General features: G+C 34.1%; 1 pseudogene; it reads right to left on the reverse strand.

Annotated features, from left to right (window-relative positions):
* Positions 1–272: 272 nt before the first annotated feature.
* Positions 273–23,578, reverse strand: LOC125939116 (ras-related C3 botulinum toxin substrate 1-like; annotated as a pseudogene).
* Positions 23,579–24,281: the final 703 nt, after the last annotated feature.

Here is a 24,281-nt window from a genome sequence, read left to right on the forward strand (position 1 = left end):
GCAGTGAGGGAAAGGCAGAGAAAATGGGAGAGAGAATCTCAAGCAGGTTCCGCACGGTCAGCACAGAGCCCGATGTAGGGCTAGATTCCATAAACAGTGAGTTCATGACCTGAGCCGAAATCTTTGGATGGTTAACTGACTGAGTCACCCAGACACCCCAGAAATCTGTTTTTAAAAGCTTTTTTCAACCTACACACATTGTATACTGTATATCTTTTTAGCTTTCTTTAATCAAGAAAGAGACCACCCGGTTACATTTTCCTCATGGCATTTCATTTTGAAGAAACAAGGGTTGTTGTCTTGTAGAATGTTACGTAGTCTGGATTTGTCTGATTGTGCACTTGGACTAAACTGATTTCTCCATCCCTTGAATTTCCGAAAAACTGGAAGGTAGATTTGAAGAACTGATTAGGTTCAGGTGAAACTTCATCTGGTGTGGACTCTTCACAGGTGTCCTGCCATCACGAAACACATCAGGCAGGCAGAACCTGTATTAATAATGCTACACTGCTGTCTATTCCAATTTGTGAATAGCAAAAACTGTATAAGGTTTTATTTTAGCACTATGTGAATATCTAATGTTTTCAACATTTATTGATGATCATCACCTGAATCAATTACTTACCAGGGGCTACAAATGTTTGCTTTTTTAAAAAAAAAATTCTGTTACCCTTTCTATCTTACTTAGTTGGCATTCTTCCATTAGAAGAACTGTTCTCATCAACTGAGGATGAGAATTAGAGTTTGACTTGTTTCTTTTAAATAACAATTTTCAGAGTAAGGAGATGATATAATAATCACTACAAATGCTATCAGGGAAGTTTTTTTTCTGTCCTTTTTCCCTTTCTGTATATCAATATGAACTCACTGTGTCTTTTACATGTATTCCTATGTGACAGTTTGTTGAAAACATTACTCTTCTCAATGTTCAAATTGTCCCATATTTTGCATGAATGAACTCCTTCCAACTTGATCCTGTGTCCTTTGTATATGTCCTCTCTACTCTGCTCTGTTACTTGCTCTCAAGTAAGAAATATCCCAGGCTCCCCTTTAATTTACATGCCCCAGATCCCATAATCAGTTACTAGTGCCTGGAGTCCCTTTTCCTAGAGAATGGGCAATAGATTCCAAACTGTAGGCACTAGGTTAGATTCCTAAATAAGGACTCATTGGTACATTATTCCCTGTTCCTGCACATTCAAATGTGTATGTAACTCACAGAAACCCCTATCCGTTATATTTTTGAAAGAGAACTTTGAGGCTATGAACAACGCTACCATAAGCATATAGCGTATGTATCTGTATATGTTCATCTGCGATATATCTATAATAGGGGAATACCCAGTCATAAATTATGCTTATGTTTCCTTATAAAATAATAACAAATTATTGCCCATGGCAGTTGTACCTGTTTACACTATTTTTTTAAATTTTATTTTGGAGAGCAAGAGAGAACATGAGCAGTGGAGAGAGGCTTAGGGAGAGAGAATGAGTGAGTCTTAAGCAGCCCCCATGCTCAGTGTGGAGCCCAGTGTGGGGCTCAATCCCATGACCTGAACCTGAATCAAGAGTCAGACACTTAACTGACTGAGCCACCCAAGTGCCCCTACACTCTTATGTTATATTCTCACTCGTCTATTTCATCTTTACCCATATTTAATATTGTCAGGTAGATTTTGTCAATCGCTTTGTTTTGAATAGAATGTTTTATGTTTTTGTATTTTGCTGATATACATGTAAAAAAGTATAATATTACCCTAGAGTAGACTGTGATAATTTAAAAATCCATATTACAAACTCAAAAGCAGTAACACACAAACACAAAAGGATATAGCTACTGTGTGGTAATGGGCTGTTCAACAGTCTGGGCTGTTTGAACATGGCTCATTTTAAAGAAATGATTTAAAGAATCTTTACCAGCAGTTGAGAGAAAACCGATAAGCCCTTCGAACATTGTGCCTGATTAGTATTGTACTGAGCCCTTGAACCATGCAGATAGTTTATGCTAACAATGCAATTTATGGTGAATTTCTGTTTTTGTTTTTGTTTGTTTGTTTTTTCTTCTGGGGCCCTAGGACACAATGTATCCGTTTGACATTTGGGCAGGCTGAGGCTGGACACTGGTTAAGGTCAGTCATTCAGGTTTTCTATGCCTATGTAATTGACCCCCAATAAAACCTTGGACACCAAAGCTCAGATGAGTTTCCCTAATTGGCAGTACTCCATAAGTGTTATCACACTTAATTTCTGGAGAAATTAAGGGCTGTGTGTTCAACTCCACTGAGAGCAGACAATTGGATGCTCATGCCTGCTTCCTCCTGAACTCTGCCACATGCATATTTTGCATTTGCTTATTTGAACCTGTATCCTTTCACTGTAATAAGCCATGACCATGAATATTATAGTGTTTCTGAGTTCGGTGAGTTCTTCTAGCAAATCACCAAACCTGAGGATACCCTTGGGAAGCCACAACACAGGGACTATGCCTTTTGCACAAAAATCTGAAATCAGAGGTAGTCTGAGGGAATGTGGCACATAGTGATATGATGTTTTAAAAACATGACTATATCTTTTAGTCTCCTTCCAAGAAGGGGTGACTTTTCTGTCTCCTTACCTGAACCTTTAGTCTTTGCCGTGCTTGCATGAATACCCACTCACGGTAGCCCTCAGCTACTATGTAAAAAGTCCAACCTCTCAGTGGTCACCATGCTGTGAGGAAGCTTAAGTCACATGGCGGAACCACAAGTAGGTCACCATTCCTAGTTGACTGCGATCTGTAAATCATCTCAGCCTAAATGACAGAAATGTGAATGGAATATGAAGATAACTCTTGCCTTCTGTTGTACAAGTCACCCACAGCTATTTGAGTCTCTCTAACTGAGATACCAGGTATGAGACAAGGAGAAGTCTTCCCAGGTATGCCCTAGCAGAATTCCTGCCCTAACAATAAAATGGTGGTTGTTTTATGCATTCATTTTGGGATGATTTTTATACCAATAACTGAAATAAATAATATCTGCTACTGCCATTAAAATTGCTTCCTTGTATTTTTCTTGTTTGTATGAATTAAAAAAGGGTTTCTCCCTTTATTCTCTCTGTTAAGAGTTTCCACACAGGAACTCTCTGTTCTTGAACTACCTTACTCAAGAGAGAGAGAGTTATATTCGGCCTAAATCATTTTTTCTTATTTCTATATATTTTTTTCTAAACCTGCTGTCTCAATTACATTTCCCTGTATTATGGAGTTTCATCTTCCTAGTGCCTAATCTTCTGAGAGAGAAGAAAAAAGAACAAAAGACTCATAATTGCAGACAGCATCCCTTTGCTGTTTTTTTTTTTTTTTTTTTTTTGAAGTGTTTTGTCACTGTCTTGAACACTCCTAATCATAGGAGACATTTTTTGAGATTGGGCTATATTTTTTTTCTCTTTAAATAGGCATTCAGTGTTGACTTAATACATGTAGCATAGTTATAAACTAATATCCTTGCTTATATAATTTCCCTTTGAGTAACCTTTAGCAATTTTTTTTGAAACTTGTTTTAGTTTTAACATTTAGTGTAGCAGCAAATTGTAAAATAAGTATAAATATTGAAACTATTGAGTTTTAAAAATTAACCAGGCTTCATCATATTCATGCAGATTAGAAATGCCAATTAAAGAGAACAATTTTTTTTACCAGCGATTTCCATGTGTGTTGTGTCATTTAACTTATATACCACACTTCTTGCTATTTGCTATTATTATCACACATTAGAGATGAATTTCACAAGGACTAAGTTATTGCCTCAGATCATATAATGAGTGGCACACCTGACGTTTGAATCTAAGATCTTCTAATTCCCAAGACTTACATATAAAACACTTACCCTGGTTCCTGCTATGCAAAAAACAAAAACAAAAACAAAAAACAAAAAAAGGGGAAAAAATGTTAACTATCATTTATAATGATAGTGTTCAAAACAATATTGCATTACGCATATTTTAGTGTCAGCTTTTCTAATTTTTCTAGAATTCATATAACAGGAAGTACATTTCCCAGCCAGATGGTATTCCCATGTTAATTTCCTTTTTTAGAAATTTCAACCAATTTAGTTTCTTATAGGCAATACAGAATCATATCTCTTTTGTACTTTATACTTTTAACATTATATAATTAAAAGCTTTATGAAATGTTTAGAAGTTTCACAATTTTATTTTAGCTAAATAACCAATGCTTTATATCAGGAGTATTTTACATGTTCATTTTATTAATGTGCAATATCCAGATCCCAGTTTCTTCTCTCTTTTTTTTAAATGTGTAGAGGAAAAAACTTAAAGGCTTTCTTTCTCCTGAAACATTAGTTGTTCTTACTGATCATACTTAAACATTTTTTTTTCTTTTAGAGAACATGTTTCTTCTCATTATGTACAACTTCATGTAAACTTGTTAGTCTTCTCAGAAAATTTTTTGAATCTTTCAAAATTGTTTTCATTCAGATATAAGGATTTCATATTTAAATGTATGATCATAAATCATGCTTACTTTCCCAGTTATGAGAAATTGCTTTGTTATGGTTTTTAAATTTGCAGGAACACTTAGTATACAACGATAAATTCAACATTGTTGCCTACACCGGTGAGATGAAATAAGGTTTTAGGAAATCTATTATTTTTTGTTTATGTCTTAGTAATACTTCTGTGGACAAAAACATGGAATGTAAAGAAAAAAAATGACTGATGTGCATATGGAATCTTGACTGAGGAAAAATAAAATTATTTGGAAAAGTAAACAGAAGATTGAGAATGTCTGAAAAAGGACAGAAAAGGAAAGCTGCCTTTCAGCCAACTCACTCTGACACTTGTGGAGAGGAGTTAAATCCTCTGAAGGGCAAAGTTTATCATTCTAAGCAGTGACCAGCAACAACATGAACAGTGACTGCATCATAATGAGAAGAAATAGGACAAACTGTAATGCTGAAGAGAATGTTCCAAGAGGACATTTGAAGAGAAATTTATGATCCAAGTATTGGCTCTCTCACTCAATGCTGAAGGAAGTTCATCCTTGAAATGTATGAGGGTTGCTCTTAGATATTATATTCCAATTTTATGATCTTTAAAAATGGTATCTTAAGCTGAATTATACTTTCCTATCTCATGCCCTATTGAACTTTTTTATCGTCTTAGGAATATTGACACTACACCACCCTGGATTTCATTATTTCTCTCCTATTCTCTGTTTTTATTTTTTAGTTGTGTTATTCATGAGATAATCTTCCAGTGCTTCTTCTAAAAAATATTTTTATGAAGAGAATTAAAATGTTTCATATGTATTATCCAGTAATTCTTTACACAGGCAATTCTCTTTAAATAACCTTAAATATGGAAAATAAATCTCTAGATCATCTAATCTATCTATCTGTGTATCTATGTATCCTTCTATATATCTGGCCATCCATCTATCATTCACCTATACCAAAGTTTCTCATCAAGGTTTTATTTATGATACTGTAACAGGAGATTCCGTGGGAATATTTTTGTCTTAGTGTTTTAGTACCTCCGCCTTCCAAATAGAGATGTAATATACATCTATAGGATATGCTCTGAATTAGGAAAACTGATTTTGCTCTCCTGATCTATCATTCACCATTCGTCTATGTATATAAATACAAAAAAAATTAAAATAATTTGGTTCCTTAAGAAACGTTGATGTCCCTCTCCATAGGCAACACTGTGGTACTTCCTCTTCTCTCCCTGTGTTCCAAATAAGGGATATTTTAAGAGAATGATTCATAGAGACAGCTGATGCACCAGATATCACTCAGCTGCAAACACTTGTAGGACCACACACAGTGCTAACAGAGAAGAGTGCAAAATGTGGTTTTGGAGTGCAGCCGGCATTTTCAGAGTTTAGAAAGGCAAAGATGCCAAATGGACTGCAAAGAGAGTAGTACAGCTCAGATTGACTTAAAAGGTAACCTGGGAAGTTGTGGTGACTTGAACAGAAAGAGGCTATGTCAGTGGGGACTGCCAGGGAGGAAGGTGAATGGAATAATAAGACATATTAGACCTTGAGGCGGGCCACCCCAGGGTGGCAGGGCCACAGGTAAAAATATTTGTGTGTGTATGTTTTCTGGGTCTATAAATACAATTGTGTTAAAATGATATTACAAAATGCATGATGTCATTGCCTTACTTCAAGAATTTTTGTCCCTGGTTTTGTCATGGCTCATTTCTGTTTTGGCAATAAGACCTCAGTTTATATGCTACTGTGTTAGACAGGCTCTGAAGTGACCCTCAGTGATGTTTACGTCCTGATATTCATGCCACTGTATAATTCTACTCCTTTGAGTCCATCTGGACATACTGATTTGCTTAGAATGAATAGGCATATGGCAAAAATTATATGGGACGTCACTTTTGAAATTAGGTTATAAAAAAGAAATTAGGTTACAAAGACTGTGGCTTTCAACTTAAGCACACACTCTCTATTGGAACTCTTGCCCTACAGGAAGCCACCTGCCATATTGTGAGACAGCCATGTGTACAATCCCACATAATGACACATTGTGCTTTGCTGACAAGCATGTAAGTAATCCTGGAGTGATGTTCTGCTGTTGGCCTTCAGATGAGGCCAGGGTCCTAGCTGAAATGTGCCCTATAATCTGTGAAGAAACTCTGAGCCAGAAGCAACCAACTAAACAATGCCCAAATTCTAAACAATAGAAACTAAGAAAATAAATGGTTATTGTTTTAAGGCACTACATTTTAGGTTATTTGTTACTCAGTAATAGATAAATAATACATTCACTTCCTGAGTTACCCCTTTCCTGATCTTCCTATCCAAACACCTACACTTGCGATCATTTGGCTTTATATTATTTCTCTTCATGACGCTTTTTGCTATCTGTTTCCTCTTCTTTTCCAAATTAGTTGCCATCTCTTTGATACAGAATATAATCTAGGTAAGGGAAAGAAATTGTGTTATTTGACACTGTATCCTCAGTGTTATGAAACAGTGCCTGACACATGATAGCGTTCTTAATTAATATTTTATGAACAAATGAGTGGAAATGTAGTGAAGATAATATATACAATTTTACAACCTAAGTGTTCATTTATCTTAACACAGGATTTACTTTTCTTATTCAAATTTAGTATCTCTAATAACTATGTAGTGCTGCATTATATGGAATTATCACACACACACACACACACACACACACACTCACACACACACACCATGAACACAAATAGGAGGAATTCATCAATGTCTCAATTGATGATACATAGGCCTCAGTATGATTTGTTCTATTTCACTATAGCCTTGCTTCTATAGTGTATAGATAATATAGTGTATAGCACTATAATATAGATAATATAGATAATAGTGTATAGCACTATTACACATGATAGTTCCTCTGCTTGGAATGCTTTTTTTTTTTCTGTGATCTTTGCTTCTATGTGTAATGAAATATATAAGAACAATTGCTTTAAACTCAAATTGATTTGGCTAAAACCAGCATGACTCCAGTAAATATCTTGCTAGAATTATCTCTAGTTAGCAAACATTTATGTTTTATTTTCTCCTACACAAAAAATCCCATCAAATTCCTAAGGAGAATGTGGTGGAAGAGACAGAAGTGTCAATAAGTACTCTTGTAGAATGGCTAAGATTTTTCTCTACAAAAGACAGAGCCAGTCTTGCTGTCATATTAACTCCTATAGTGCACAAGCACAGGGCAACAAGAAACCAGATTCATGTCTGTATCCTTCCTGTGATCCATTATTCCTTGGGTAGGAGATATGAGTGAACCTGTTTGTGTTTATATTTTTATTTCTTTCTATGATTGAAAAATAACACCTACAAATTTATTTGGAACTTTTAAAGATGTAATTTTTCCAAGTGTGAGTCAAGAAATCTTATACTTTTTTTTAATGAAGTTAGAATTTGTTTGGGAATACAAATACAACTCCAATTCAACTTAAAAAAACAAACACAGCAAACAAAAACAAACAAAAAACATATTCCAACTGGGGCAAGATAATAAAGAGGAAGAAAAGAACAAGGCATAGCCCAGAGTCAATCATTTTGTGGGGAGATTCTAAAGAAAATTTCTTTTCATCCTACTTGTTTCACACATATCAGAAAAAGTGGGCTAGGTTACATCACAGAGTATTCCATTGCTAAAAATATTTCACTGGGCAACTGCCATTCATCTTTTAAGATGCAACTTCACAACGCCTTTTTTGACTCAGATTCCCCTGTTGCATTAGTTGCCTTTCCTCTACGTTCTATATTCCTTGAACATTTCTTACCACGGACTTAACATTTTTATCATGTATTATCTCTTTACAACTCCACTAGGTTACTCTAGGTTATACTAGGTTAGAAGACCCCAGCTAACCCACTTTAGTATCCTCATGTCTACTATATGATAGATATAGTAGAAAAATATAAAAATTGTCAGCCCTTTATCTTTCTGGTATAGAAAAAGTCAGACCTAGGTATCTAATATCAGTTGAAGATCCAGAGAGTAGAATCATCATTGAGAGTAGAATCATCAATGGAAAAAAAACAAAAAACAAAAACAAAAAACAAAAACATCATTGAGAGTAGAATCATCAATGGAAAAAACAAAAACAAAAAACAAAAACATCCCCCACCCCTGACTCTGTGTCACAAGGATGGCTGTGCCTTAGAAAGACAGTACCTTCTCAGGCAGTGGCTCTCAAAAGCATGGGCCCTGGACCAGCCACATCAACAAAACCTGGGAACTTACTAGAATTGTGAATTCTGAGACTCCACCACAGAATTACCAAAACAGAATCTTGGGGTTGGGCCACAACTCTCTGTTTTACCATGTCCTCCAAATGGATCTGATTTTACTACTAAGTAGTGTTAAAACTAGTATTTTGAAAACTAGTGTTCTAGGTCAATGGCTCATTGTGTAGAAATATTGAAACCAACTGTGAGGTTTTTACAAACTGTCTATGTGCCCTGCTTCCTCCAAGGAGAAAGCATATGCTTTCTCATATGCTCGCCTGTAAGTTTACAGACCACAGTGAAGACTGATAAAAATATCCTGCCCTGTCACAGAGTGGGTTCTTCTGATAATTCCCATCATGAAGGTCCATCACATTCCATTCTTCTCTGATCAATAATACAATTTGTGCATCTTATTCACATCTATTCAGTTCGGTACAGGTGGCCTTGGGCAGGCAAACATAATATAAAACATTTTATATAATAAAGTGAATATTCAAAGTTTAAAATAAAGTTCTGATCTAAATCTAAATATTTTAATAATATACCTAAAAGCTGGTTTAATTTTAAAAAACTAAAGCAGATAGTTTGTATATATGCCCAAAACAGAACAAAAATAATATTGAAATCAGTCATAATTTCATGGCATAAAACAGTTTTTCACCTACAAAGTTGCCCGAAACTCATAAATGAGTTTGCTCAGACACAAATAACCTACATAGACATGAAACAGCGGTTTGGACACCAAGAAGCTTTTCCTTTGATGGCAATGTGATAAAATACTCATCAAAATGTGTTTCAAACTGTTTACTTAAAGTTAGTTTATAGTGAAAAGAATATCCAGGTGATTTATTGTACCATATAATTTTAAATGTCATCCATTATGTTTAAATAATGAATTTACCAATATGTGTTAGCTTCTATACTTTTACCTTATTAACAAGGGTTATTAATTACCTTACAAATGTTGATAAGGAAATCAGACTAAATTAATTTATTGGAAGTATTCCTACTGAAGAAACAACACATGTATATCTTCATACTGTTTTAGCAAAAGCAAATATTTAAAAACTACCATTTAAAATATTGATATTGCTGATTAATGTTTTTTGTTGTTGTTGTTAAGAAAGAAGTAAGTTTGTTCCACAATTTTAGATGCTTTTATCTTCTAATGTATTTTGACAGACTATGCTACTTTCCTTTAAATTAATCATGAAATTGTCTTTAATTTTGTAGATTGAAAGCAAGTGGTACAGGCAGAGAAATTTATTTAGAGACATTATTAAAAATAGCATCTACTATAGGTTAACCTGGGATGTTTACACATACCTCATTTTATTGTTTCTTTCTATGTATTTTCAATATTCAGTGACTCTATGGAATTAATTTTGATGCAGTATCTGTGTGTAAACTCAATATATTTCTTTAATTCTCTAAATATTTGTTTCCTTTTAAATAAAATCTACCTACAAGACATGTTAAAAAGTATTGAAATTTTATTTAATACCACCTGAATTTCTTTTAAGCCTGAAATGAGTTTTGACTTTCTCATACAAAAGTCAGAAATATAACATGGAAGAGAGTCAGTATAAAAGTAAATCAAAATATTTTCGTTTAAACAGTATGTATTCTTTATTTTATACACCTAGGATCAAGATTTCATTATAGTAACACCTACTGTTCAATGAACATGAAGATTAAACCCCTCATGAAAACAACCATTAATTTGCACATGCATTTCCCCTGTTAATTGTATCTTGCTTCACATTTCAAATGAAATTTTTCAAACTTGCATTATTTTAACTACAAATTAAAAATAAAGCTCTTGGCAAGGTGGTTAGTATTCCTAAAACAGTGGAAATTAGTTAATATGCTTATTTGTCAATTAGTGAATTCAATATGAACTAATTTATAGACTCTTAACTATTTTATCATTTCACATTTAATGCCCAATATTATCCACTTTTATTTTGAATGCACAAACTTTGGATGTATAAATATACTTCCTACAGCCTAGTCTATTAAAGTATTATTTTATGTACTTTAAGGCTTTTATAATTAAAAATGCTTTCATGTGTAAAACTTATGTGCTTATTAAGCTAGTGATTTATAAAGAAGGCATATGATTACATTTTTTCTGTAAACTGTGCTATGTCTTAACTAAGGAAATTGATTTTTTAGAATTTAAGTATATTTCATAAGCTAAACGTTACACAGTTAAGAGGCAAACACATTTCACTCCAAATGTATGACTCTTTTCCTAAAGGCATTATGTCTCTGTGCCTCCCTTTAGCACTTACACAGGTCACTAATGTAAAAAAAAGCTAAAGCCCCAATAAATGCAGGGGAAAGCAATCCTTCAAAATTAAAGCATATAAAAAGAACAAGTTTGAAGACAATGGTAATATACAATAGTTAAGCCGTTTTAACTGGATGTATTTACCTTAGACCACTCCCAAATAAATATTTTTAAAGTGGTTGAAATATATTCACTACATTAAAGGCCAAAAATCATTTGGATGGACAAATCTTAGAATTTCTTGGTGAAGGAAGAAAACAGACTTTCCCAAATATTAAAGTTTCATATTCAACCTTTGAAGACCAAGAAAATAAAAGTAAAATCGTTATTGTCATAATCTCTATTATAAAGCAACGAACAACCATTGGGGCTAACATGAGACGTCTTGATATTAAAACCAGAGAATGCATTTTCCCATTGTGTACTTTTGAGTTGGGTCATATTATAAAACAAGGGTTTTGGGATTTTTAATATTATGAAGCAATATGAATGGAAGGGTAAATAAAGCGTGGAGGAAATTAAAGTTGTGTTGACATGTTTTTAAACTGATATGCTTCCTATCATCCTGTGGTTTAAAAAGCTGCTGATGAGCAGCTGCCTACATAAAAATCCACAATCTGATGGAAGTTAAAGCAGGGAAATGTACATGGAGAAAAGAAGAGTAAAGCACATATATTTGGGTCTGTTTCTTCAAAACAGGCCAGTTGACCCTATTTTACCTCATAATGTAATCTCAAACATAGATCTCAAGATATAATCCAAGGATTTCTTTCGAATTCATGATTTTGAATAAGGTATTCCCAGTGTATAACTGTATATACTCTTTTCCAGCATTTAAACAGCTCTGAAAATGCTGTTCATCTTTCAGTAGAGAAATGTGATGTGGTTGATTAGAGTGCTGAGGTACACTGGGACTTGTACGAAATATAACTATTCATATTAAGCTCATCAGAGCTCAACTCTGATGGCTTTATATAATAATAATAATAATAATAATTACATAAAATATTTTTGTGCTACTTTGCTTTTCAACTTCAGCCATACTATCCTGTGTGAGAATTGTTTTATCCCTTCCCCCCTTCTTTTTTCTCTCACATTCTTCCCCTACCCTTTTACGATTCTTTGTCTTTGAGGTGCTAAACATTCTGGCCTGCCATTTTCCTTTGAGCTTTCACTCATGTGAAATATTTTTACAATTGTTATCAATATATAACATTTAATATGAAATTTGGAGGTGTTTTTAAATTCAACAAACCATTAAGCAGAAGTTATGAGAATAATTATACTTCTAGTAGCTTACATTTGTGCCTTGCTTTCCCAGTTAAAAAGTGAACTCATATACCTCATCTCATTTCATCATTGCATACTCTAGTTAGCTTGATTAGTTTTTGCATTTTGTTTATACACATTCCATACTAGGAGTATAGATTGCCTTATGTATTGCCCTCATCAGGAATATTAGTTCCTCTGCTGCATAAGTGGATGCCTAGTGACTATGTCTGGTAATTCAGAAGACAAATAGACTGTAAGCACAGAATAACTGTGTTTCATTCCCAAAGTACCTGTTAGAGCAAACTAATCAGTAAGTGATGCCTGTTAAGAAAAAAAAAAGGCAAGCATTTCTTTTCATAGTAATTTTCATCTCTGAACACATTCAATAATTAAAATGGTGAAATGTAATAACATGAGAAAAAATAATCTATTTAGCTTCAAAATGAAGGACCATAAATTTAAAAAAATCTGCTTTGCCTAGAGGATCTTTAAAATTGACATTTTAGTTTCCCAAGTAAGTCATTTCTAAAACATTAACAATTTAAATGATGTCATCATAATGAAAAAGATTATTAAAGATTAATTTTGAAAGCCTGATACTTTCATAAATACTAAGAATGCTTGCATTTGTTCTGAAACTGTAATAATGTGTCACTAAACTAAATAAGGATTCTCGTAAAAGTTGTATTTGTCAATATATTTTGTATGTCTGCCATATGAAAATCACAGCATTGAATACTTTAGGTTTCAAAGGAACACCAATATTCAAGGAGCTTGTTTCTTTTTTGGAGAAACAATTTTTTAAAAGGTCAAGAAAAGTGTTGATAAGTAAATACTTGTCAACTTTGTTGTGAATACTATACCCATTCAAGGGCAATTGATCAGAAATTGTGAAGGATGACATAGAACACTAATTTGGAAATCTTGGGTGGTATAACAGCTGAAGTCATATAATAGAAGGAGTTTTAGGAGGTGCAGACTCTAGAGACTGAGCAGATAAAGAAATCTTGGGGGAAAAGTGACAAGAAGCAGTAAGAGCTAAAAGAGACAGTTGCTCAATGATTTTGATTACTCTGGAAACTCAAAATAGGAAGAGAGAAGTGTCTTTTCAATAAAGTGATGCTGTGAGCTTTGGTGATTTTAATTTCAGTTATTGTAGCTAAGTTTTAAAATATACATTTGGTTCTTCTTTTATAGTTTCAAGTCCTTTGGTAAAATTTTTTATATTGTCCTTTATTTCCTTGATCATATTAACCATACTTATTCTAAAGTCTGCTAGAATGATTGCATTATCTGGATCACTTATAAATCTATACTTAATGACTGTTGTTCTTCATAGTCTTTTTTTTTTTAAGTTTATTTACTTTGAGATACAGGGACAGCACAAGAAGGGGAGGGGCAGAGAGAGAAGGAAAAAAGAGAATCCTAAGCAAGCTCCACTCTGTTAGCAAGGAGCTGGACACAGCTCTCGAATTGACGAATCACAAAATTATGACTTGCACTTTAAGGAAAGGCATTTATGGAAAGTTAATCCTGGATCATTGGATCTAGGCCTGGACTACAGGGTCCTTAAACTGAGATCTGTAGATCTAACTCGAAGGATCCCTGAACATGGATGGGAAATATTATGTTTTCATTTTCACCAATCTCTAACAAAAATTTAGCACTCTTTCCATTATGATGATTACAACTTACAGTAATATGATTACAACCTAATGCTTTGTCACCAATAGAAATCATAGGTATTTTGATATAATAATACATATGTTGCAGATATCTAAACACATTAGGTACATTCATCACTACTTAAAAATGCAGTAGTAAATAAGTATGAATCTTTATGCATTTTCCTTTCTTTGGAAAAAGGTTAGCCTCAAAACCAGTCTCCTGATCTCTGTCTTTTCCTCACAACAAATGATTCTTTATGTTACTGCTATCTATGTATTTGTACTATATATGCAGATATAGAGCTATACTATAGACATACTATTTATAGATACACACTATCATATATCTATACTACTATATGGATATGTGTTTGTTGAATAAGTCAATGAATGGCCATCAGAAATTCAAAAATTTTCCATAAACAGTAGTAGATTTGTATAGAGGTACAAAGTTAGAAAAAGTAACCTAATATGAAAGTTTAAAAAACAAAACAAAACAAAAAAATAACACCTTGATAAGTGTATACCAGATCAACCAGAACAGAAAATTCTCTTGTCAGAATACTAGAAGAGATATTAAAAAGCTAACTCCAGATGTTAGATGTATAAAGTACCATATTAAAGCATAGGTATTTTATTCCTTAGCTAATGTAATGCTAGCAAATATTTCTGAGAAAGAAGGAAATAATAAAATAAAAAGGGTTTTAAAAAAGTAATTTGCTAGCAGTTTACTGAATGAATTGGAATTTAGAAGGTTGTTTAAATTATACCAGTTACATTTATTGTAATTTGCAAAATGTAGGTGACTATATCTAGTTATAACAATGTTGTGGTGGATAAGTTTAGCAATCCTCTGGGCTTACACCAATGGGTTAACAAGGCATAAAGAAATTACAGTCATAAAATGCTCACACCCGAGTTTGGGTAAAACAGATTGGCACTCCAAGAATAGGGGGTTGTAAAGACACTCTGAGAATAGGGAGGCACAAAAGTGCCAGGGATAGGGAGGTGCAAAGGTACCTCAAAATAGGAAAGGGGTACAGAGCCCCCCAAAAGAGAGAGAGAGGCAAAGGCCTGAAATAGAAATGGCACAAAAGTGTCCAATACATAGGAATAACAAGATTAGATATTCCGGGTGAAAGCACCCCCAATTTAGTACCATTGCAGAAAGCTGCTTTCATAGGAGAATAGGTCCAAGTTAGGTAAACTGGTGAACTGGACTATGGACTGCCGAACTTAGACTCTATAGAGTCTAAGTCATAGACTTAGAGTCTATGTCATAGACTTAGAGTCTATGACACAATGTGAAGAGGGAGACCCCTTTTACAGATAGGATGTAAATAATCTCAATTTTGTTTCTTAGTTTTTTCCATTTTCTTCTTCTTTTTCTATTTTTATTCTCAATATAATTTGAATATAATAAAATTTCATACTGCTCAAGACTGCAATGAGATGTATTGGATAGATGTATTAACGTTCTATATCCACTGTGATAAGTTATACCAAATTTAGTGACTTAAAACACCACAAATCTTACAGTTCTGTAGATCAGAAGTCTGATATAGATCTCACAGGCTAACATTAAGGCATTGTTATGGTGCACTCCTTTCTGGAGTGAGACTCTAGTATCCATTTCTTTGTCTCTTGTTTGTTTGTCCTAGTGGTTCCATTTTCCTTGACACATGGCCCCTCCTTTCATCATCAAACTTTGCCAGGTTGTGCCAGTCTTCATGCTGCCATTTCTGATTTTCCCTTCGGATTCCTGCTTCTACTTTTAAGGACCCTGTGATTACAATGGGTCCACAAAAATAATTCCAGATAACCTCCATTTTAAGATTAGCTGATTAGCAACTTTACTGAAAAACCGAAAGCTTAAAACACTTAATGATAATACCTACCTTTTTTCATTTACTGCATTTGACAGAGATTAACCTTTTAAAATTTTACTGGCGAAACATTTACACATTTTAATTATTACACATTTTGATGAATTATAGTGTAAATAATCTCCAGATTTTGTCAAAATATTGTCTTTATTCTTTGATCACATCAGGTGCCAAGCCCACTCCACCCCGTGCGCGTGGCTAGAGCAGATACTTCATCAGAGAGACGCAGGAGTGAGGTCTGTTCAAAATATCAGCAAAAACAAATACACTAAAGTTTTTGTTCGTTCGTTTGTTTGTTTTAAACCTCACTGCAAAATCAAAAAGATTGATCTAAAGAGTTGAGTCATTACACTCATTCCATTATGACCTACAGTAAGTGTTAGGGAGTGGACACAGTCTGATAAATTATGGGTGCATTAAATGGTAACATTTCGTGAAGGAGGCTCTAAACTTTCTTATCAGAAACTAGTTAGGAAGTGTCTGCATTTCCAAGCTTTAGATTCTGCAGTCTCTTCTTAAAGACAAAGAGGTCATGGGGCTCCTGGGTGGCTCAGTTGGTTAAAAGTCCGACTTCAGCTCAGGTCATGATCTCACAGTCCATGTGATCGAGTCCTGCATCAGGTTCTGTGCTGACAACCCAGAGCCTGGAGCTTGCTTTGGATTCTGTGTCTCCCTCTCTCTCTGCCCCTCCAGTGCTCATGCTCTGTCTCTCTGTCTCAAAAATAAATAAAAATATTAAAGACAAAGAGGTCTTTAATGGTTTAGTGCTTAGTGTTCTCAGCACAACAATGCAATTTATTTCACAAGGTGTTTTGTCAGCTCTCAATCTGAGCAAGAATAAGAGCTTTTGAAAAATAAGGCTTTAAGGAAGTTTGCCATTTTAGGGCTAAATTTTAATGTAATGTGAAAGTGTAAAGTCTTACACTTTAAAGAAAACCTAAAAATTACTGATTGGTTCAAAATGATTTTATAGAAAAACTAAACTACAACAAAAACTTGGCATTGGGTGGGAAAGCTCCACTGTCTTTGAGCAAAGTGTAAAAAGGTTCCAAGGAGGACAGAGCAGGAGAAGGGCCAGACATTTCTAACAGTAGGCATTTTCTCTTCCTCTTTCTTGACAGGAGAGGGGCAAAGAACTGCCAGAATAGCTTCACCAAACCCTATCTTGAGGCCTCACAGGTGTGAAAACTGAGCACTCCAGGTATTTTACAACATCATCTCCCTAGCCATGTTCACTTCCTACGGGTAGGTGATGGGAATCAGCTTCTTCTCCTTTAGTTTCTCAATCATGTCTTTGTTGTCCCTGAGATCAGGTTTAGTCCCCACCAGGATGATGGGGGTGTTGGGTCAGTGGTGTCGCAGTTCAGGGTACCACTTTGCTTGAACATTTTCAAATGATGCAGGACTCACAAAAACAAATTAAGAATTCATCTTTTTGCAGACAGGATCGGGGACATAATCGGTCATAATCTACTTGTCCACCTGTATCCCACAAACTCAGATTTCACCGGTGTTCCGTCTACCATACACTAGCTGAGTAGTTGTAAAAGACAGCGAGGATATATTCTCTAGGAAATACGCTGGTTGTGTAATTAACTGAACAGTAGGCAAGTTTTATCTACAGCTTTGTCTCCTGCCACCACTTAGAGGCTGGGAGCTGAGGCAAGAAGCGGTGGGCCCAGGGCTCAGCTTGCAGGACAGTCTAAGGCTGGAGGCAGCAAAGTGTGGGGGTGCTGGGTTACCTTGCCCTACACTGTGGAGGGAATCCTAAAACCAGCCTAATTAGCAATATTTCAATGTTTCTATTATTATTCTTTTTATATAAGGTGAATAAATAAAATGGTTATATCTATATTTTTAACACTTATTGCATATAGTATCTTGAATGTATATTTTTCTAACCAATCCGGAAAAAAATATCTGAAAATGAATTTTAAATGATTTCAAAATCATTAAATAAATGATTTAATGATTTTGAAAGTAAAGTAAGCTAATATTTACTCAATGTTACTTTCTATATTGTATCTGAGTAAGGTTTAAAGTCATAGAAAGATTTCTGAAATTGATTAAACACTCAACATATCATTTATTCCTTTATTACAATCTATTACTAATCAATTCTGATGAACCATTGGCACTAACAATGCTAATTACAATTTTGGGGGATGTTATTAAGGAGTTTGTGAAGTAAAGAGATTGCCAAATGAGTTTGTTTATTTAAACCATCCAATTTTAACAATTTAGTATGTGGTATTTTGATAATCACCAAATGCAAATAGATAAGTAGTATAAATTTAATTACAGTCAGCTGATGCATCTTACTTTCATCTGATGCATTAAAATATCAAATAATATTTTACTTTATGTTCTTGTGTCAGGATGAATTGCTTTATTATGTTCAGATACATGCACACAAATATTCTGGGGAAGTTAAATTACATAGGTTTACAAATGTCTGCAAAATGAGATACATACATGAGTCACTTTTGAGATGGAAGGTATTGAGATATTGCTATGTAGAAGTCTGGTTTTTGAGATTGTTTATTGAATCATCTGGAATTGATGACTTTATTATCAGTGGCTTTCAAACAAAGATATATTTTCTCTCATTACATTTAGACTGCAAGTTTGCTGAGCTTTAGTGCTATGTGTTTTCAATGGGATCAACACTATTGAGGCATGCTGGCTTTGGAATAGATGGAAAAGTTCAAGTAAGCTACTGAAACATGTAATGAGTGTTAAAGGTTCTCCTCAAAACTGTCATATGTCACTTCTACTCAAATTCTTATGCCAAACAAATTCTCATGACCAAGCCTGACAAGAACAGGAAGTACGCTCCTTCCATAGGAAAGCCCTGCAAGTTACATGGCAATGGGCAGCGATGTGCAATCATCTGAGAATAAACACAATAGAAAATTAAAATATAAGCAAGCTGCCTTTCTTGGTCCCTAAGTTTCTCTTTCTGCCATCAGCAACAAAAATGCATACTGCTATATAGAAAGCATCCCAAATCTCCTACCCAACTTAAGTGTTTTGCTAGACTCACAGAAATAAAGAATATTTGATTTGTAAATAGTTTTTTAAAATGTTTATTTATTGATTTTTGAGGGGGGAGGAGAGAGAGAGAAGAAGACAGAGGATCTGAAGCAGGCTCTGCAATGAGAGCCAGCTGTGGGGCTGGAACTCATGAACTGTGAGACCATGACCTGAGCCGAAGTCGGACGCTTAACCAACTGAGCCTTCCAGGTGCCCCATGATTTGTAAATGGGATTTGATACCATCTAGTCAATCCCACATAATATACAGATTAAGAATCAGGGAATTAAACATATTTCCTTGATGTCCTCATGTCAGGGGATAGTATGACTAGAACATAGTTTCCTTGTCTCTAAATGTTTTTTTTTTTTCCTTTGCACAAGATCTTTGCCCTTAGAACATTTTCCAACCCGAAAAGAGCAGATTAGACATATATGTGCAAAGACTTTGTGTGAAGAGAAAACTAACACCTCAACAGAGAATTAGAAGCAGCATGTATGGGAGCCTTTGGCAGAAAGGAATTGGCTTTATATAGTTCCACTTAAGTCAGGTGCATAAGCTTGATAGGATCTGAAATGAATGGTTAAACAAGTGTCCTGTAGTCTTCCTCTAACCTCAAGAATGCCTGAGAATTTGACTTTCCCTTATAATCCATCTTGTACTCCTTACTCATGCAATATATAGGAATGTGTCAGACACAAAATAAATGACAATCCTGTTGAGGTTGCCATGTAGCCATCTGGCTGCTCAGATTGATAATTTAAGATGTAGAATTGACAAGTAACCAGTAACTGATGGAATGTTGCTAAACCAGAGAGTAGGAGCTAGTCATATCATTATTAGAAGGCTGTGTGCCCAGATAAGACCTAAAGGGATGCCGGAGATGACAATTCCCTAAACTGAGGAGTTCCTTATCCACTTGGCTGTGTCTCTCTTGATCAGGTGTGTCTCAGTGCCAAGTAATGAAGACAATCAGAAGCTGCCCTGAAAGTCAGGACACATCTGCCATTCTGTTGTGTGTGCTCATATTGGCTGTCCTCTATGTTTCATTAAAACTAAATAAACCTGGTCTACTGTGTCCCAGGAGTGTGCACATTTGTTCAAGCCCAAGACTACTGCTGCTGGTAGAGAATAGTGGGAATTTCAACATATATGTCATTAGTTTGAAGGCGATTTTATAGATATTTCTGGCTTTCTCTTCTAAATTATATGAGATATTCACCAATATATGTAGCACGTCACTACAGTATCACACAAAATTTAAAGGTTAGTAACTTTGATTCACATTTAAGCTCATCCACTTACTAGATGAGTTTAAAAGTTACTTAGCCCACTTGATTCTCAATATCCTGACCTAAAAAATATTACTTTTATCTTTATTGGTAAATAGAGTTTATTTGATTCGTTCTGATGCTTAGTTGATGCTCATCAAGTGGTAGCTATTATATACTGATCTTAGTTTTCTGCAATTTTAAGATAAAAAATATACACATGTATACTAAATATTTTTTTCCTATTTCCCATTTTATCAGTTGGGTTTGGTTAGGTTCAGTAACAGAGTGCACAAAACTTTCAATATTTAATTGATGATTCTCATAGTAACATTAGATAGCTAATTAGTGTCAGAATCAAAATAGAGAGGCACCTAGGTGGCTCAGTTCGTTAATCATCCAACTTCAGCTCCGGTCATTATCTCACAGTTCGTGGGTTCGAACCCCATGTCGGGGTCTGTGCTGACGGCTCAGAGCCTGAAGCCTGCTTTGGATTCTGTGTGTGTGTCTCTCTATCAAAATAATAAATAAACGTTAAAAAATAAAAAGAATCAAAATAGAAAGGTGATTTTAATTCAAAACAAATCAAATTCATTTTCCATGAGAACATACTGCCTCATTTTGAAAAAAAAAAATTAGCAACACTATTTTTGCAAGAATAAATTTTAAAGTATGCATATAACTGAATAATGAAGGTTTTGTAAAGTTTTCTCATCTGTTGTTTTAATTATCATGATGAAATAATTTAAGTCAGAAAAATTATTACAACTAAAAATTCAGTTATCTTATGATTATTTTTACTTTTGCATATTCCACCGCATAATTGTGATTACAGGTAGAAAGTTGTGCTGAACACTTCATTATGGTTGCTGCATGTTTAGAGAAATCCTGTCACAAAAAAGGAGAAATAATTTTTTGCAGATTTGACCTTGGAGGGAGTTTGAGATTGAAATATATGACATCTGTGAGGCACTCTGAGATCTTTGAAGTAGGAGTTGTAATATAATGTAATATCACAGAAATCTAAGAGATTATGAATAGAGCAATGTATTAAAGACGGTTTATCCTTCAACAGATAAATCTTTGACAGAGCCCCAGGCGACTGCTGGGATGCTGGCACCACAGTCAGTTGTACTCCTGACGAGAGAGATGTAACAGCTACAGAACTACTTCTTATGTGTTTCTTTTTATTTTTTACGACTCTGATACTTATGGAGAGAAAGAGGAAAAATGATTTAAATAAATCAAGAATTAATATGCTACTTTCCTGAGTCTTTTTGAACACTTAGCCGTTTAACCATTCCACAAAGTAAAAAAAAAAAAAAAAAAAAAAATGGAACCAGTAATTTTAAAATGCAAAATTGTATGCTTGATTAAGTTTATAGAATATTTTCTGAACTACATTTTACACATGAATGCTACTATAAACAATATATAGTTTTTATCCCAGAAAAGAGCCCCAATATAAAACTCCAATACCAGAGAAGCTATTTTCAACTTGAAAGTGCATTATAAAATTTCATATTAGTGTATCTTGGTTGGCATTGAAACAAATGTTTGTAGTTTGGGAATTTTATTTTTATCATTTGTGCAGTTCTAATTAATTTTAGGATTTATAGTGTGTAATAAAATGCAATAGACAGAGATGAGGGAGTATTTTTCAACATGCATTTTATCTAAAATTTACTATAAGCAACTGCTTGTTTATTAAAACAGCTTGTTTCCCTCCTTTTTTATTCTTTTTATTTTGCCACTGCTAAATTTTACATTTAGGGTAAATTTTACATTGTTTAAATATTAAAAAAGATTTTATATGGGTAACAAACTAAATGCAAAATACTACACAGACCAAATGCAAAATATTATATAGTGTATGCTATAAAACAGGTAAGCTTTGAAATCTGAAAGAGTTGATTTGATAGACATTTGTTTCTTGTTCATGGTGTTTCTGATAGAAGCTTACAGAATCAAGAATGTGGGAAAGTTTTCTGGTTTACATAGACATCCTGGAATGCAGGCTGATGAAAGCTCAGGTTCTTTCAGCTTGTGATTTCTGAATTTGTCCTGTGTATTAATATTCAACCAGCACATTAGGCAAGGTAGATGGTGAATGAAAATGCATGGAAATTTTTTACTGGACAGAACTGGAAGAGCTGTAGATCACTGCTGCCCATATTTCATTGACCAAAATTTAACCACATAGTCATAAGTACCTAAAAGGATATTAGGAAAATGTACGGTCTAACTTTATGCAAGGATTTAAGAAGCATAGTTTGAGGGCAGATATTCTCTGTCACAGAAAATGTAAGTACCTTACTCAATGCCATATAGCTAATATAGACAGGACTCACAACTGATGCCTTCTGAGCCAGTAAAAAATACATCTATCTTTTAATAATTTATTTGGTGTTTTAGTGCTTTCCAGCTAGTAAAGAGGGTTCACTTTTGTTATTGTGTTTAATTTACACTCTAATTCTATGTGAAAGTGATATTATTATCACAGAAATTTGTATTAGGAGGTATCGATAACACAAACTGTTTAGGCAAACAGGGATGGGTGTAATTCCTTGTTCTATCACTTGCCAGCTATTAATTTGGTGCAAATTACTTAGACTTTATCATATATACTTTCCTTAGAGGTTTAAAAACCACCAACATAGGTACCTAGGAAAAAATATAACAAAACATAGGCAAAGCATATAGACAGACCACAAAAAGATAATTGAAACTTTAGAAATAGAACCGAACATATATAGTCACTGGATTTATGACAAAGTGCCACTGAAATTTGGAGAGGAAAGAATATTTCGTTCAGTAGTCATGGAACAGTTAAATATTTGTATGGAATGTAATGAACTTTTATTACAACTCAAATAGAAAAAATAATTTGAGTGGATTATAGACCTTAATAAAAAACATAAAATATAATGTTTCTAGAATTAAACTTTCTAAAATATTGTTATGACCTTGGTGTAGACGAAATTTCTTAAATAGAATATAAAACACTAAATATAAAAGAAAAAGTATTTTGAATTTTATTGTGATTAGTAACTTTTTCATAAATAGACGACATTACTCAGATGGCAAAGACAAATACATATAAGAGGGTATGAGTGATAGGTATATTTGACATAGAATATGTACTTCAAATAGATAAAGATCTCTACAAATAAAAAATAAATAAAACATCATAATAAAAAATGGGCACAATTTAAATAAACACTTTACATCAGAGAACATTCAAGTGGTCAGATTTAGAGTTGCTCAGTAACACACTGATTAGGAAAATGCAAATTAAAATCTCAGTTATATGCCTATACACACTCACCAAGATGGCTGCAATTAAAAGTACTGTAAGTTTCAAGTATTAACGACGGTGTGGAGGGCTTGGAGCGTCTATACATTAGCGTAACTCTTTTGGAAAACTGGGTGTTTACAAAACGTTATACATTTGGTAGCTGGTCTCCAAAGGCGGTCTCCTAATCCTAGCATTCAAACCTTATCTTCATTGTTCTTGAATTGGCCTGGCCTTTGCAACTGGTTGGAACAGTTGAGTTGGCAGATATGATGTTTTGAGGCTTCCAAGTCTTGGCCATCAGAAGCCTTTGCAACAATCTGCTGGATATCCTGGAATGCTCATTTTGGGCATTCCCTCATAGATCCCAGTGTCCATTTTGTGAGAATCTCAAACAACATATAGAAGCAAATGTAATGTGTAAATGATTTGTTTGAAATAAGTCCCAACTGACAAACAGTATTAACTGTCTGTTATGATTGAGTCATTCTTAATACCTAGTGCAGTTGAGGCTTTAGATGGTTCCAGACACAATCTAAAGACAGCAGCAATAATCACAACTATACATTTAAGTTAGTAATCTCATTCTCGATAAATTCTTAAAATATTACTTATGTCTCACAAAACACATGTACAAAGTATTTATAGTAATATTACTCATTATATTTTAAAAATCAAAACAACTCAAATGTCAATCCAACAGCAGAACAGATAAATTATAACAAGGAAATTTAAAAATAAAACTACTAAAAAGTACACAAACATGGAAAAATTTACATTATGTTCCAGTGGAAGAGGCTCTACGCAAAATA

This window comes from Panthera uncia (genome assembly GCF_023721935.1).
Source record: "Panthera uncia isolate 11264 chromosome B2 unlocalized genomic scaffold, Puncia_PCG_1.0 HiC_scaffold_24, whole genome shotgun sequence".
NCBI lineage: Eukaryota > Metazoa > Chordata > Mammalia > Carnivora > Felidae > Panthera > Panthera uncia.